The 15,047-nt window shown below is 42.3% G+C and overlaps 1 long non-coding RNA gene across 10 annotated transcripts in view; it reads left to right on the forward strand.

The window, feature by feature from the left end:
- The window catches only part of LOC106992551 (uncharacterized), a 134,125-nt gene that overhangs the window by 24,944 nt on the left and 94,134 nt on the right, over window positions 1-15,047 (forward strand). For 9 of the 10 annotated variants that reach the window (XR_013401961.1, XR_013401963.1, XR_013401967.1 and 6 more), the window contains one exon: window positions 44-326. This is a non-coding gene — a long non-coding RNA (uncharacterized LOC106992551). Of the gene's footprint in view, window positions 1-43; window positions 327-12,927 lie in introns of those variants that run through there. The other variant, XR_013401968.1, reaches the window with a different exon arrangement.

The raw sequence follows: 15,047 nt of genomic DNA on the forward strand, positions 1-15,047 counted from the left end.
TCTCAATCTTAGGTCCTTAATAGTCTTTTTTGTTTTTTAACAGCACATTGGAAGAATTTGTATATTAGCCTTGGAGGAAGAGGGATGGCAGTTATTTCCCCATGGGAGAAAATACGAGAAAGCCCCTGTGAATTACATACGATAGCTGTTGATTGTCTGCCTAAAGAAGAGAACAAAGCTGCAAGGGCTGCACGAGACGGTAGGAAGAAGTTGCTTCAACAGCACAACCCATCTCTCTGTGACTGGCAGTGGATGTGCTGACTCACTGAGGATGTGCTGAGTACATACATTGGCCAAATAACACATCAGGTGCCAGAGATGGGAAGGTAAGAACATGGTTCTTATCCTAAAGACTTCAAAGCCTAGTGGGAAAGGACAAATGAAATAATGTAACACGTTATGATGGTGGTTCATGCTGAAATATGAGCCAAGATGAAAATTATCTGTGGTTATCAGAAGGGGTATGGTCAGTTCTAGCTAGGGGGTAAATAGGAGGTGTCACACCATGGGGAATACAGATGCTAATTAGGGTCTTCATGTTGAATCTAGCCAGCAGTTATTATGTGAAAATGAAATAAGTTATGGAGTTTATTGAAAGCTCGGGTTTGTCCTTATTCTTCTATTTTCTTTTGAGGCAGGGTCTCACTCTGTCACCCAGGCTGGGGTACGGTGGCATGATCTCGCCTCACTGCAACTTCTGCCTCCTAGGCTCAAGTGATCCTCCCATCTCAGCCTCCCAAATAGCTGGGACTACAAGCACATGCCACCATGTCTGGCTAATTTTTTTGTATTTTTTGTAGAGATGGGGTTTTGTCATGTTGCCCTGGCTGGTCTTGAACTGAGATTAAGCTGTTTGCTTGCCTCGGCCTCTCAAAGTGTTGAGATTACAGGCGTGAGCCACCGTGCCTGGCTGATCTTTTCAATTATACATAAATGTTTATTTCACAAATGTGTGTATATATATGTATACATATGTGTATGTATGTGTGTGAGTGTATGCATACATATATATATGTATGCATATGTGTGTCTATCGGGGATATGTATATATTAGAAATACTGAGCTTTCTTTTGTGACTATTTGTCTTGCTTCTCTAGCTTAAATGTTCAAGGGCTTGAAGCCATGCTTCTTCTGTTATACATTGTAGATATAATTGGTGATTTCCCCTGAATAAGCTGAAACTGGGGTCACCTTACTGTACAGTTATTATTATTATATATACGTATATATATGCATGCACACACACACACCTTTGACATTAATTTCAAAAATATCTTTCTCTCTTCTTTTTTAAGACTTCTGTCTTTACTTTTCACCATGTATTTTCTTCTCCATGCTTGTCTTATAGTTTGCCAGCATCAACCAGCCTGGGACCCAGCAATGTGCACCTGGATCCCTGGAAAAGTGGAGCAAGCCCAGTATTATCGTATTATATGTAGCCCCTGTTTCTATTTTCAAAGCTCCATTCGATTCAGCAACTTTCAAATCAGCTTGAGCTTTAGAAAGTGCTGCTTTCTTTATTTGGAGGAGATGTTCCATGCCCAGCATTGCTCTCTTGTTAATCCTTAGAAATCTTTTCTCCTAATATTACGTATGCTGAGGCCAGGCGGGTGGCTCACGCCTGTAATCCCAGCACTTTGGGAGGCCGAGGCGGGCAGATCACGAGGTCAGGAGATCGAGACCATCCTGGCTAACACGGTGAAACCCTGTCTCTACTAAAAATACGAGAAAATTAGCTAAGCGTGGTGGCGGGCGCCTATAGTCCCAGCTACTCAGGAGGCTGAGGCAGGAGAATGGCGTGAACCCAGGAGGTGGAGCTTGCAGTGAGCCAAGATCGCACCACTGCACTCCAGTCTGGGCGATAGAGCAAGACTCCATCTCAAAAAAAAAAAAAAAAGTACATATGCTGGAGCTCTCTGTTTCAACCTGCCTAAAACTGTCTCTCTTCCAGCTGTTTCAGAGTCACACTGATCCAAGGAACAGGGATTTATTCCTCTCACATTTAACAGGAGGAAAGCTTGAAGTAGCATAACCTGATAAAGATTCCCCAACTGGGCCAAAGACTCTGTTTTCTGTGCTGTTCCAGTAAGTGCCCCTCCCCAGCTAAGAAACTAAGAGGCAGAAATTCACCTATTCATCATTGTGTATCCTCTCTTGGGTAGTGGGGCAGCTGTGGTTGAAGCTTACCTCACAACCCCTCTATTATGGAGGCCACAAAAGCACGTTGAAAACTATAATGCATTATAGCAACATAGGGTACTACTGCAATTATGTTAGAAACAGCAACCCGTTAAAGAGAAAAGGTTTTTTGCATAGATCACACCCACCCCTCATTCCTCTATCACCATTTATGTGAGCTACTTTGGGACTAACTTGTTCCTTGGTGTCATTAAGAGGCTACTCATGTTATCACAAAGGGGTACAAAGAAGACTTCAGCGTTTCAGGAGTATTCCTTTATTTTTAAAAACATGTCTATCTCGGCACCGTGACTCATGCCTGTACTTCCAGCACTTTGGGAGGCCAACGCAGGAGGAGCTCTTGAGCCCAAGAGTTTAAGACTAGACTGGGCAGTACAGCAAGACTTCATCTCTACTAAAAAATTTAAAAAATAGCCAGGTGTGGTGGCCTATATCTGTAGTCTCAGCGACTCGGAAGGCTCAGGCAGGAGGATCGCTTGAGCCCGGGAGTTTGAGACCAGCCTGTGCAGGAATCCAGCCCGCAGACCCTGACCCAGTGATAGATGAGAGACGTACACTGACACAGGTATTTTGCCTGTCAGTCTAGCTAAGGGGCTCTGCTGTTGGTCTGGAGCATCACCTCAATAAGCTAGCAAAGTTCACATTTATTTAGTACAGATTAAATGACAAAGGTCTCGAGTAAACACCACTAGAGGGTAATTAACATTGCTCAACCCCCAAATAGAAAGCAATTATACACCTGAGGTTGATCAAAGGTTGGTTTTAGGACTACATGAGTAAACAAGCTATTCAGATAAACTTCCCCATATTCCCTTATTATTTGCTTTTTTGCTGTTAGCTAAAGGTAGAGAGGATTAGGCTGTCTTCAGCCAAATCTGTTACTGAAGCGATGTAAACCCCCACAGACTTCCAAGAAGGTTTGCTCTATTTCTTATAACTATCTTTAAAATTTTTTCCACCAGCCTGACTGAACTCCCACAAGCCTGGTCAACATAGCAAGACTTCATCTCTACAAAAAAAAATTAAGAATTAGCCAGGTGTGGTGGCCCATATCTGTAGTCTCAGCTACTCAGAAGGCTCAGGCAGGAGGGTTGCCAGAGCCCAGGAGCTCAAGGCTGCAATGAGCCATGATCATGATTATACCACTGCACTCCAGCCTGGGTGACAGAACAAGACCCTGCCTCTAAAAAAAAAAATATATTGTGCTGAACATTGATTAATTGTAGGAGATACATGTATATTTTTTATTATCATCTATGCTTTTTCTCATTTATAAATGTCTCCAGATTTTTTTTTTAATTCTGTGAGCAGAACTTCATAGCTACTAGGTTAGGCTAAAACATAATTAATGTATAAGAAACAGGACCCAGTTCCATTGAATCCAAAGGTAAATTCTAAATCTCCCACATTTATCTTTCTTTTAAAAATTTATTTGCTAATTTTTCTTAGCATTCCTTTCCCCCATTTATGCTAAGAATACCCAAAGTACTTATAGCAGCATCATTTATAATAGTAAGCAATTAGGATGTTAAGCACACTATCAAATGATATTCAGAATGGTAAGTCTAATGAATGAAATTGTGTCAATAAAAATGTTAAATTTTAAGTATGACATACAAAATTGTATATTATACTTTTTTTTTTTTTTTTTTTTTTGAGACAGAGTCTTGCTCTGTCACCCAGGCTGTAGTGCAGTGGCACAATCTCAGCTCACTGCAACCTCCACTTCCCAAGTTCAAGTGATTCTCCTGCCTCAGCCTCCCGAATAGCTGGGATTACAGGTGTGCACCACCACACCTGGATAATTTTTGTATTTTTGGTAGAGACGAGGTCTCACCATGTTGCCCAGGCTAGTCTCAAACTCCTGAGCACAAGCTATCCACTCGCCTCAGCCTCCCAAAATGCTAGGATTACAGGCGTGAGCCATCATGCCCAGCCTAATATATAATGTTTATGGATGCCAAAGTATGTGTCAAAAGTATAAAATCAAGTGGTAGAATGGTAAATGCTGAGTGAATAAGAGCGATTTTTATATAATGATGAACATTGAGGTAGGAGAGAAATACAATCAATAGTACATGGGGCCTCAGTGGATTGACAGTGTTTTCTCTTTTTAAAGGGAAGCAAATATGTGATAATGTTAAGATTTGAAGAAGCTGAAAGATGGATGGATGTGTGTTCCTTTATTAGTTTCTTGCTTATGCGCGTGAACAACTTCACAGTTTTTTGAATGCCATTGTTAAAACGTCATATTCCATTGTGCTGGTCATTTGAACTTTTTCACTTATTCTGTTGAAATCTTATAGAAAACAACACGCAGAGAGAATTTTGGAAGTAGAAGGGAAGAGGACCCACGCAAAGTGGGGACTTGAGAGATACAAGTTACAGTTAGCAGAACAGGAAGTGAATATTCATATATTAAGAAAATTACAAAGAGGAACTCAAGTAAATAAGTTACCTAAAATTACAATAGAGGAACTAAAAATAAGGAGACATCCATATTGGGAGGGAGGAGGGTGTAAGTGAACTGAGTTCTCATCTATCAGAATAGGAAGGAAGTCCACAGATAAAGCCTGTCTGTCTGATAAATAAAGAAGTGGCGATATGACTGTAGTATTTAGAGATAGGGAAGTAACCACCCAGGAGAATTTTTAAAACTGTAGCCGTTAAAAAGTCAGACTTGGTTCTAGGGTTTGAGTGGAAGGCAAAGGGGTGGGTTGGGGGCGGGATAGAGCAGCAAAGCTTTCTTACCTCTTACAATAAGCTCTTAAGCATTGTTGACATTTTTGTAAATATGTGCATGTACTGCTTTTGTTAAAAAAATGTTTTTGAAGATAACACAATAGTAAAACCATCAGACCCAAGAAAATGTTCCTTTCTTCAATAATCTGACCTAGTGCCTTTTCACTTTTTTTTTTTTTTTTTGAGACGGAGTTTCGCTCTTGTTGCCCAGGCTGGAGTGCAATGGCGCGATCTCAGCTCACTGCAACCTCCACCTCCCGGGTTCAAGGGATTCTCCTGCCACAGCTTCCCAAGTAGCTGGGATTATAGGTGCCCGCCACCATGCCTGGCTAATTTTTTGTATTTTTAGTAGAGATGGGGTTTCACCATATTGTCCAGGCTGGTCTCGAGCTCCTTACCTCAGGTGATCCACCTGCCTTGGCTTCCCAAAGTGCTAGGATTACAGGTGTGATCCACCGCACCTGAGCCACCACACCTGGCCCTATTTACTTCTTTTTTTTTTTTTTTTTTTTTTTAGTGAAAGCAAGTTTACTAAGAAAGTGGAAGAATCAAAGAATCCCTATTCACTTCTTGACCTGTATTGTATACTTTTTAGTAAATTATGTATATTTTTAATTGGTATCCTGGAATGATCCTTTTTATTTCTGTTTTTCTTCCTTTTGTTTTTTGCCCTCTGCAAACATTTTAGAGTTGATTTTTCTATACAAAAGTTTGAAGACTATTCACTTATGGAAAGCTTGTTTCTGACAGACAGTTAAATGAAACAAGGGAGGCTTCTACAATTCAAATGGGTTTAAAATATGCCTATGATAAATAGAGACAGAAAGTAGATTTGGGCTGAGGGAGGGGGATGAACAGTAACTGCTAATGTGTTGTCATCATTTTTTCTGGGGTGGGGGATGAAAACATTTTGGAATTAAAGAGTCGTAATGCTTACACATCTTTGTGAATATACTAAAATCCACTAAATTGTACACTCTAAAGGAGTGGATTTTATGGCATGTGAAATATCTTAACAAAAAAATTCCTATGAAAAATATTGCAAGGGAATAAACAAAAATGATAGTCATTGTGTTATAATCAGGGGATTTTTTTCTATTTTCTATTTCCCTAAAGTTTTGAGAATGTGATAATAGTTTCATAATCTAAAAATATATTATTTATTTTATTTTTGAGACAGGGTCTCACTTGGTTGCCCATGCTGGAGTACAGTGGTGCCATCACTGCAGCCTCAACCTCCTGGGTTCAAGTGACCCTCCCACTTCAACATTCTGAGCAGCTGGGACCACAGGTGCATGGCACCATGCCTGGCTAATTTTTTATTTTTCATAGAGACAGGTTCTCACTGTGTTGTTCAGGCTGGTCTTGAACACCTGGGCTCAAGCAATTCTCCCACCTCAACTTCCCAAAGTGCTGGGATTACAGGTGTGAGCCACTGTGACAGGCATAAGAAATATTTTAAAGTAACATAATTAGCTTGGATGTATGGTACCATCTTCATTTGTCCAAGTTTTCCTCTTCATTCCATAACACTTTTTATTTTCTCCTGCACTCTAATGCATTTTTGTTCATACATTAATCTGTTTTATTTATAGTTTTGGCTTTGGTGTTACTCTTCTTTAAAATACTGTTTTGAGACATGGTATCTTTCTGTCACCCAGGTTAGAGTGCAGTGGTGCAGTCATGGCTCACTGCAGCCTCTGCCTCCAGGACTCAAAGAGTCCTCCTACCTCAACCTCCCAAGTGGCTAGGACCATAGGTGTGTACCACCACACCCAGTTAATTTTTTTTGTTGTTTTTTCATAGAGACAGGGTCTTACTATTGTTGCCCAGGCTGGTCTCCAACTCCTAGGCTCAAGTGATCTACCTGCCTAAGCCTCCCAAAGTGCTGGGATTACAGGTGTGAGCCACTGTGCCTAGCCTGGCATTACTCTTATAAAGGGTACACCATAGTAAGGTTATAAAAACATTTCTATGAATTTGTGAATTTTGTTCCTAGTAGTTTTATACTTTGCTTTTTTTTTTTTTTTTTTTTTTTTTTTTTTGAGACAGAGTCTTGCTCTGTCACCCAGGCTATAGTGCAGTGGTGCGATCTCAGCTCACTGCAACCTCCACCTCCCGGGTTCAAGTGATTCTCATTCCTCAACCTCCTGAGTAGTAGCTGGGATTACAGGTGTGTACCACCATGCCTGGCTAATTTTTGTATTTTTAATAGAGATGGGGTTTTGCCGTGTTTGCCAGGCTGGTCTCGATCTCCTGGCCTCAAGAAATCCACCCACCTTGGCCTCCCAAGGTGCTAGGATTACAGACATGAGCCACCATGCCCGGCCATACTTTGCTTTTTTATTTAAAAATGTTCAAGTCCTTGATCTATTTGGAATGTGGCTTTGTATATGGCTTGAGAGGGAATTAATATGATTTGTCCTAATCAATGGCCAGATGTCATAAACCAATTCATTTTATATTATATATTGATGTTATTTAAAATACTAACTGTGTGTGTGTGTGTGTGTGTATACAAAGTCTATCTCTAAATTTTCTAGTCTGTTCCTTTGACTTATTGCCTGTTCCTAAACCAGTACCATGCTGTTATATTGATGTTATTTAAAATACTAAGTGTGTGTGTGTGTATTCAAAGTCTCTCTCTAAATTTTCTAGTCTGTTCCTTTGACTTATTGCCTGTTCCTAAACCAGTACCATGCTGTTAGGTTTTATGTCTAGTGGAACAAATTCCATCTCCTTGCAGTATATTTTAGAAAACAAAAATCCCACAAATAAATAAATAAAACTTGCATCCAAATATGCTAAATGACTTGCTCATATATCATTCAGAGATACAATTCAGAGAATAATCTCAGTCTTCTGAGTTCAGTCATTTATTCGTTCTATTTAGCAGATTTTTATGGAGCATCTACTATATAACATAGTCTGTTCCAGCTTCTAAGGATCCAGCAGTGAAGGAAACACAAAAATCTATGCCCTCATGGAGCAAACACATATTCAACATTATTATTCATTTTTAAATAGCTACATCTCTGCTAAATTTTCCAGTTTTTGAGAAATAAATTTTAGTTATTAATGCAGCATAATTAGAAGAGTTGATATCTTACACTTCATATCTCACAGCTTATTTTTCTTACACATAACATTTTTTATTTTATTTATATATTTATTTATTTTGAGACTGAGTCTTGCTCTGTTGCTCAGGCTGGAGTGCAGTGGTACAGAGTCAGCTCACTGAAACCTCCACCTCCTGGGTTCAAGCAATTCTCCTGCCTCAGCCTCCTGAGTAGCTGAAACTACAAGTGCACGCCACCACAGCCAGCTAATTTTTGTACGTTTAGTAGAGAAAGTGTTTCACCATGTTGTCCAGGCTAGTCTTGAACTCTTGACTTCAGATGATCCGCCTGTCTCAGCCTCCCAAAGTGCTGGGATTACAGGCGTGAGCCACCGTGCCTGGCCACATTTTTTTTTTCTTTTAACTCTACAGTTTCATTTCTCTTTTTTTTAATGCAAAGTAGTCTCTTCTCTACATCCATGGTTGATTTCAGAAAACCCCTTTGTAGGAGAATTCCCTGTCAAGAGCATAAGACTTTATGAAGCAAATTAGGAAAACTGAGGCCACTATTAAACTAGAAAGAATACATATTTTCCTTAACCCTTTGTTCAAATAGGATAATACATCTGGCATATATTATGTATCTGAAATTAGTAATTATTCCCATTCACCATTTCTTGTTTGGGAGAACTTTCTAGAACTTCTCTTTTATGAAGTTTCAGCAAGACACATGATTATTTTATAACACATGATATTCATGATGAGTCTTTTTTTCCGTTAGTTCTGGTTGCTACATTTCTGATTTTATGACTTAAATTACTTCCACTCTGTACATCCGAAATGATCCCAAGGGAACTGAGTAACTTGAGAGAAGTTAAATATAATTACATGTTTGAACTCCAGAGTTATACAGCTCTGCTTCAGACTTAGCTCCCCCACAGAAGATGTGACATGGACAAGCAAGGTAACCTCTCTAAGTTAGGTTTCTCCATCCATAAATTGATAAGAATAATATGTACCTGCCTTGTAGGATTGTTCAGAAAATTAAGTGAGGTACAATGTGTCAAATTAATATCTCAGTGCTTGGCACATAATACATGTTAAATAAGTGTTAGCCAATGTTATTATTGAGATGTTTGTTAAGACCATTTCGCTGCAAAGAACAGTGGTTCATCTGGGTGATGGGAGCAGGGGTATCATGACGGTATTTATGGAAATAAGGACTTTAAGAATCTTCTGACGTATCAAGAAAACCTGTTGAGCTGGGCCTCTTGGACTCTGGAAGTCACTCAGGAACTAGAAGCATCCCGTGGAAGAGTCACCGATCTGAGTCATCTTCTTGCTGCCTTGGCAAGTTCAGGGATCCCATAGATGCAGTGACTCAGCATCCCTCCATCTGTACTGCTACCATTCCCATTTCTACTAATTTTTCAACTCTCCTATAAATACCTTTTGATTTTGGCTTACCTATAGCTTCTGCTTGTTCATAACTGCTCACTCATCCTTTCTGATAACTCAAAACTTCAACTTATTCACAATTTGTCAGTTCCACACGAATTTTCTAGGTAATAATGGCTGTTTGACTCAATAGTATCCTTATTAAAACAGAGGTTCTATGCTAAACCTCCTCGTGGGCCATAAACCCATAGAAAACTTGATGGCCTTTGGATCATGAGCACATTGCTGATTCTAGTCAGCTGAGCTGGGGAACTGGGGGCTGAGGGGTTCTAGAGGCTGGGTAGAGAACGTGGCATAGAACATGGCGACCTTCTTAGTAGGACCTGCAGGCTCCGCAGTTCCCCCCAGAAATGGGCTGTGTGGTGACTGGCTTGTCTGTAAACTACACTTTAGGTAAATTATATCTCATCTATTCAATATAGCCAAAAAGAGATGTCTCACTCCTCCTCCATTTATAGTTATTTTTTTACTTTGGTTGGTTTTGAAAGGCAGTAACCTAACTTGAACTAATTTAGACAAAAAGAGGAATTTATGGGCTCACAGGATCCAGGAAAGGTATAAAAAGTTGATGTCCGAGTCCAGTCTTCCCATATAACTTTGTTTCTTATTTTATTTTTACTTTTACTTTTTTTTTTTTTTTTTTGAGACGGAGTCTCACTCTGTTCCCCAGGCTGGAGTGCAATGGCACAATCTCAGCTCACTGCAAAATCCACCTCCCGGATTCAAGTGATTCTCCTGCCTCAGCCCTCTAAGTAGCTGTGATTACAGGCGCGTGCCACCATGCCCAGCTAATTTTTGTATTTTTAGTAAAGATGGGGTTTCACTATGTCGGTCGGTCTCGAACTCCTGACCTCATGATCCACCTACCTCAGCCTCCCAAAGTGCTGGGATTACAGGCATGAGCCACTGCGCCCAGCCTGTTTCTTATTTTAAAATTAAACCCTATTTCCTTTGTTTTCTGATCCCCATAAACTGTGACTCCGAGTTTGAATGATCTAATGCTCTCTCAGTGACCTGTTTCTCACTTGCATAACACTTGGCCCATATGTGTATGGTTCGTTTTTAGCTCCTCCAGGTTTCCTTCGAACTCCTTTTACTCCCTCACATTCTTCATGTTTTACTTTCTTTAATCTTGGGATTCATGTTACTTCCCTTTCCTGTACTCTGTCTCCAGTAGCTGAGGTATCTCCATAGTGCTGCTCATTTCCTTTTAGTTTCATTCCATTCACTTCCCTAAAGTTCTCTCCTGCTTCTTCCTTGCCTCTTTCTCATTGAGCTCATGAAGTTTTCTCCACTGTCTCAAGACAAAGGCGTCCCTGTTGGAGTAAGTAATCTTGATTTTCTTTCCTCAGCAAAAGTTCATGTTGGGGATCCCTGGTGCTTTTTTTTTTTTTTTTTTTTTTTTTTTTTGGTCACCCATGCTACAGTGCAGTGGTGTGATCTCGGCTCACTGCAAGCTCTGCCTCCCAGGTTCACACCATTCTCCTGCCTCAGCCTCCCGAGTAGCTGGGACTTACAGGCGCCCGCCACCACGCCCGGCTAATTTTTTGTATTTTTAGTAGAGACGGGGTTTCATTGTGTTAGCCAGGATGGTCTTGATCTCCTGACCTCACGATCCGCCCACCTCAGCCTCCCAAAGTACTGGGATTACAGGCATGAGCCACCGTGCCCGGCCACTTTTTCTTATCCTCTTATTGCTATCTCCACTATTTCCTGAAATTCATCTTCTTGTTTTTATCCAATCTCTTCTATTGCTCCCTTTATCCCCTCTTTCTCTTATAGAATTAGTTAATTCCCTGTATTCAAAAGAGTAAATGTTACCAGATATTTCTCGTGTTGCTTTGGTAGGGCTGCTATAATGGAGTACCACAGACTGGGTGGCTTAAACAACAGAAGTTTTCTCACAATTCTGAAGGCTATAATCCAAGGCCAATGTGTCCATAAGGTTCATCTCTTTTGAGGCCTCTCTTGGGGTTGTACATGGCCATCTTCACCCTGTATCCTCACAGGGTCTTTCCTCTCTGTGTGTCTGTCTTAATTTGTGCTTTTCATGAGGACAGCAGTCATATTAGATGGGGCCCACGCTAATGACTTCATTTTAACCTAATTGTCCCTTTATAGACCCTGTCTGTTTGTGCCACTTTAACAGAATACCACAGACTGGATAATTTGTTTAAAAAAAAAAAAAAAGAAAGAAAAAAACAGAAACTTATTTTTAGCAGTCTGGAGACTGGGCCAAGGTCAAGATCAAGGCACGGGCAGGTTCATTTTCTGGTAAGGGTCCGATCTCTGCTTCCAAGATGGCGCCTTGACTGCCATGACCTCCAGAGGGGAGGAATGCTGTGTCCTCACGGGGCAGAAGGCAGAAGGACAAAAAGGGACGAACTCCCTTCATCAAGCCTTTTTATGAGGGCACCTCATTCCATTCATGAGGAAGGAGACCTCATGGCCTAATGACCTCTTAAAAGTCCCACCTCTTAATACATTGGCAACACTTAAATTTTGGAAAGGACACACTCAAACCATAGCAGATTTTATCTCAAAATATACAAAAGGCAGTCACATTTGGCATACTAGGGGTTAGGACTTCAACATCTAAATTTGGGGGTGGGGGCAATATTCAGCCCATTCCATTGCCGATGCTTTAAAATGCAGATCAAAATTTTACTTCTTACCAGGCACAAAGGCACACACCTACAATCCCAGGCTACTTAGGAGGCTGAGGCAGGAGGACTGCTTGAGCCTAGGAGTTCACCTCCCGTCTCAGCAACATAGTGAGACTGTGTCTCTTTAAAAAAAAAATTTTTTTTATTTCTTTTCTTCTTCTCCAGGAAGTTTCCTGATCCAAAGAGCTCACTGTGATTTGATCCTTATAGAACTTGTATCAAAGTTTTTATCCTTGTCATTCATTGGTAATCAGCCTCTTGTTTTGCCATATTAACTTATTATGTGTGATTTGTGTTGTTAATTTCCTTTTTTTTTTTTTTTGAGACAGAGTCTCACTCTGTCGCCCAGGCTGGAGTGCAGTGGCGCAATCTCGGCTCACTGCAAGCTCCGCCTCCCGGGTTCACGCCATTCTCCTGCCTCAGCCTCCCGAGTAGCTGGGACTACAGGCGCCCGCCACCGCGCCCGGCTAATTTTTTCTATTTTTAGTAGAGACGGGGTTTCACCATGGTCTCGATCTTCTGACCTTGTGATCCGCCCGCCTCGGCCTCCCAAAGTGCTGGGATTACAGGCGTGAGCCACCGCGCCCGGCCTGTGTTGTTAATTTCTTATGTTCTACTTTATCTACCAAATAAGATGAGATGAAAATAAACCACACCTTCCACTTTCCGAATCTCCATAGTATGTGATACAGCACTTTGCTTGTTGTATGTTCTCAATATACAATTTTAATAATTTAGTCAATGTTCTGCCACTTCAGATTATCCTAAGTTCAAACCGTATGAAAGTTGTTCACCCGGCCGGGCGCGGTGGCTCACGCCTGTAATCCCAGCACTTTGGGAGGCCGAGGCGGGCGGATCACAAGGTCAGGAGATCGAGACCACGGTGAAACCCCGTCTCTACTAAAAATACAAAAAATTAGCCGGGCGCGGTTGTGGGCGCCTGTAGTCCCAGCTACTCGGGAGGCTGAGGCGGGAGAATGGCGTGAACCCGGGAGGCGGAGCTTGCAGTGAGCCGAGATCGCGCCACTGCACTCCAGCCTGGGCGACAGAGCGAGACTCCGTCAAAAAAAAAAAAAGAAAGTTGTTCACCCATTAATTGTTTTCAGTCAGCCAATTCCTAAAAAATGTGTTCTTTTTGAAAAGAGTCCTATTCAGTCAGATTAACAAGAATTCAGTTTGGTGAAATCAGAGCAGTTGTGGACCATGTTTGAGGTTGACCCTATTTAGGTCAAAACCAGCAGAAATTAGTGGTAAGGCTTCGATGAGGTCAGTTCAGGAAGAGGTTTTTAATAGGATAACGGTCAGAGGGAAGGTGATGGAGTTCATTCAATTGGCAAGAGGAATTTTGAGTACAGGAGACTCCCGAGCTGCAAGTCAGGCAGAGGGACACTGCAGATCCTACTCAAGTCTGTGGCAGGGGAAGGAAGCATCTGCTCAGAGGACAGCGCCCCAGGTGAGTCTGATGGGGGAAGCATCCGCTCGGAGGACAGCACCCCGGGTGAGTCTCATGGGGGAAGCATCCGCTGGGAGGACAGCACCCCGGGTGAGTCTGATGCGGGAAGCATCCGCTCGGAGGACAGCGCCCTGGGTGAGTCTCATGGGGGAAGCGTCCGCTCGGAGGACAGCGCCCCGGGTGAGTCTGATGGGGGAAGCGTCCGCTCGGAGGACAGCGCCCCGGGTGAGTCTGATGGGGGAAGCGTCTGATGGGGGAAGCGTCCGCTGGGAGGACAGCGCCCCCCCCCCGGGTGAGTCTGAGAGAGAAACGCTGCCTCATTACTCAGCGGGTGCAGGAGCCCTTTTTACTGACTGCTGCATTGTCAGGATCCGCAGCTGGTCTATGGACAAGATTTTATCTTCCTACCTGGAGAAAAACCCTCCTGACCCAACGAGTGTGGCCTTGCAGATGTCCTCAGTTTCCACTTCACCAGAGACTGCTTCCCCCACTGGTGCCTCAGTCCCCTACCAACTGGGTCTTGAAACATCTCTCCAATATTCCTAAGTGGTCCTCAAAGAACACGGGGCTTGAGGCCTTTCTCATGTAGCCACATGCGCATCACTAACCATGCCCTCTCACAAAGCAGCACATAACTTCCTCTTTCTCAACAGGACCCTTACCCCTCATCACCTTCCTTTCTCAAACATGGTCATCCAAAATTACATCCTCAGTCAAGGCTTATTAAATATTCACCGTTTGTGGGGCACAGTGGTAACTAACTTCAGAAACGTTTTTCTTTGACTGCAACGATTTGTTGACGTGTAGTACATTGCTTTTCTATTGCTGCATGACAGATTATTACACACATAGTGGCTTAAAACAAATGTGTTCTCTCACAGTGTCTGTGGGTCAGGTGTGCAGGTGTGGGTTACCTGGGTCCTCTGCTCTGGGTCTCACCAGCTCAGACATGGAGTTGGAAGCTGGAGCCATGACCTCATCTGAGGCTCAGGGTCCTCTTCCAGGTGCACTGGTAGTTGGCACAGTTCATTTCCTTGCAGTACGTTGATTGCTATTGTCTAAATGTATGCATTCCCCCCTCCCAAATGTATATGTTGAAACTCTAACTCCCAAAGCGATGTTATTAAAAGGCGGGACCTTTGGGACGTGAGTAGGTCATGAGGGCGGAATTAGTGCCCTTATAAAAGAGTCCATGGAGAGCTTGTTTGCCCTTTTTGCCCTTTTGCAAAGAGAAGGGGCCTGCCTATGAAGAGTGGGCTCTCACCAGACACTGAGTCAGCAGGCACCTTGATCTTCGCTGTCACAACCTCCGGAACTGTGAGAAATAAATTTCTGTTGTTTCTAGATTGACCAGACTAAGGTGTTTTGTCATAGCAGCACAGTCACACTAAGACAGTGACCAAGGTCATTGCTAACTCTTGCTAACTCTCAGTCAGGGACTGCTTTCAGCTCTAAGAGGTCACCCTCAGC

Source organism: Macaca mulatta, chromosome 12 (genome assembly GCF_049350105.2).
Source record: "Macaca mulatta isolate MMU2019108-1 chromosome 12, T2T-MMU8v2.0, whole genome shotgun sequence".
NCBI classification, from domain to species: Eukaryota; Metazoa; Chordata; class Mammalia; order Primates; family Cercopithecidae; genus Macaca; species Macaca mulatta.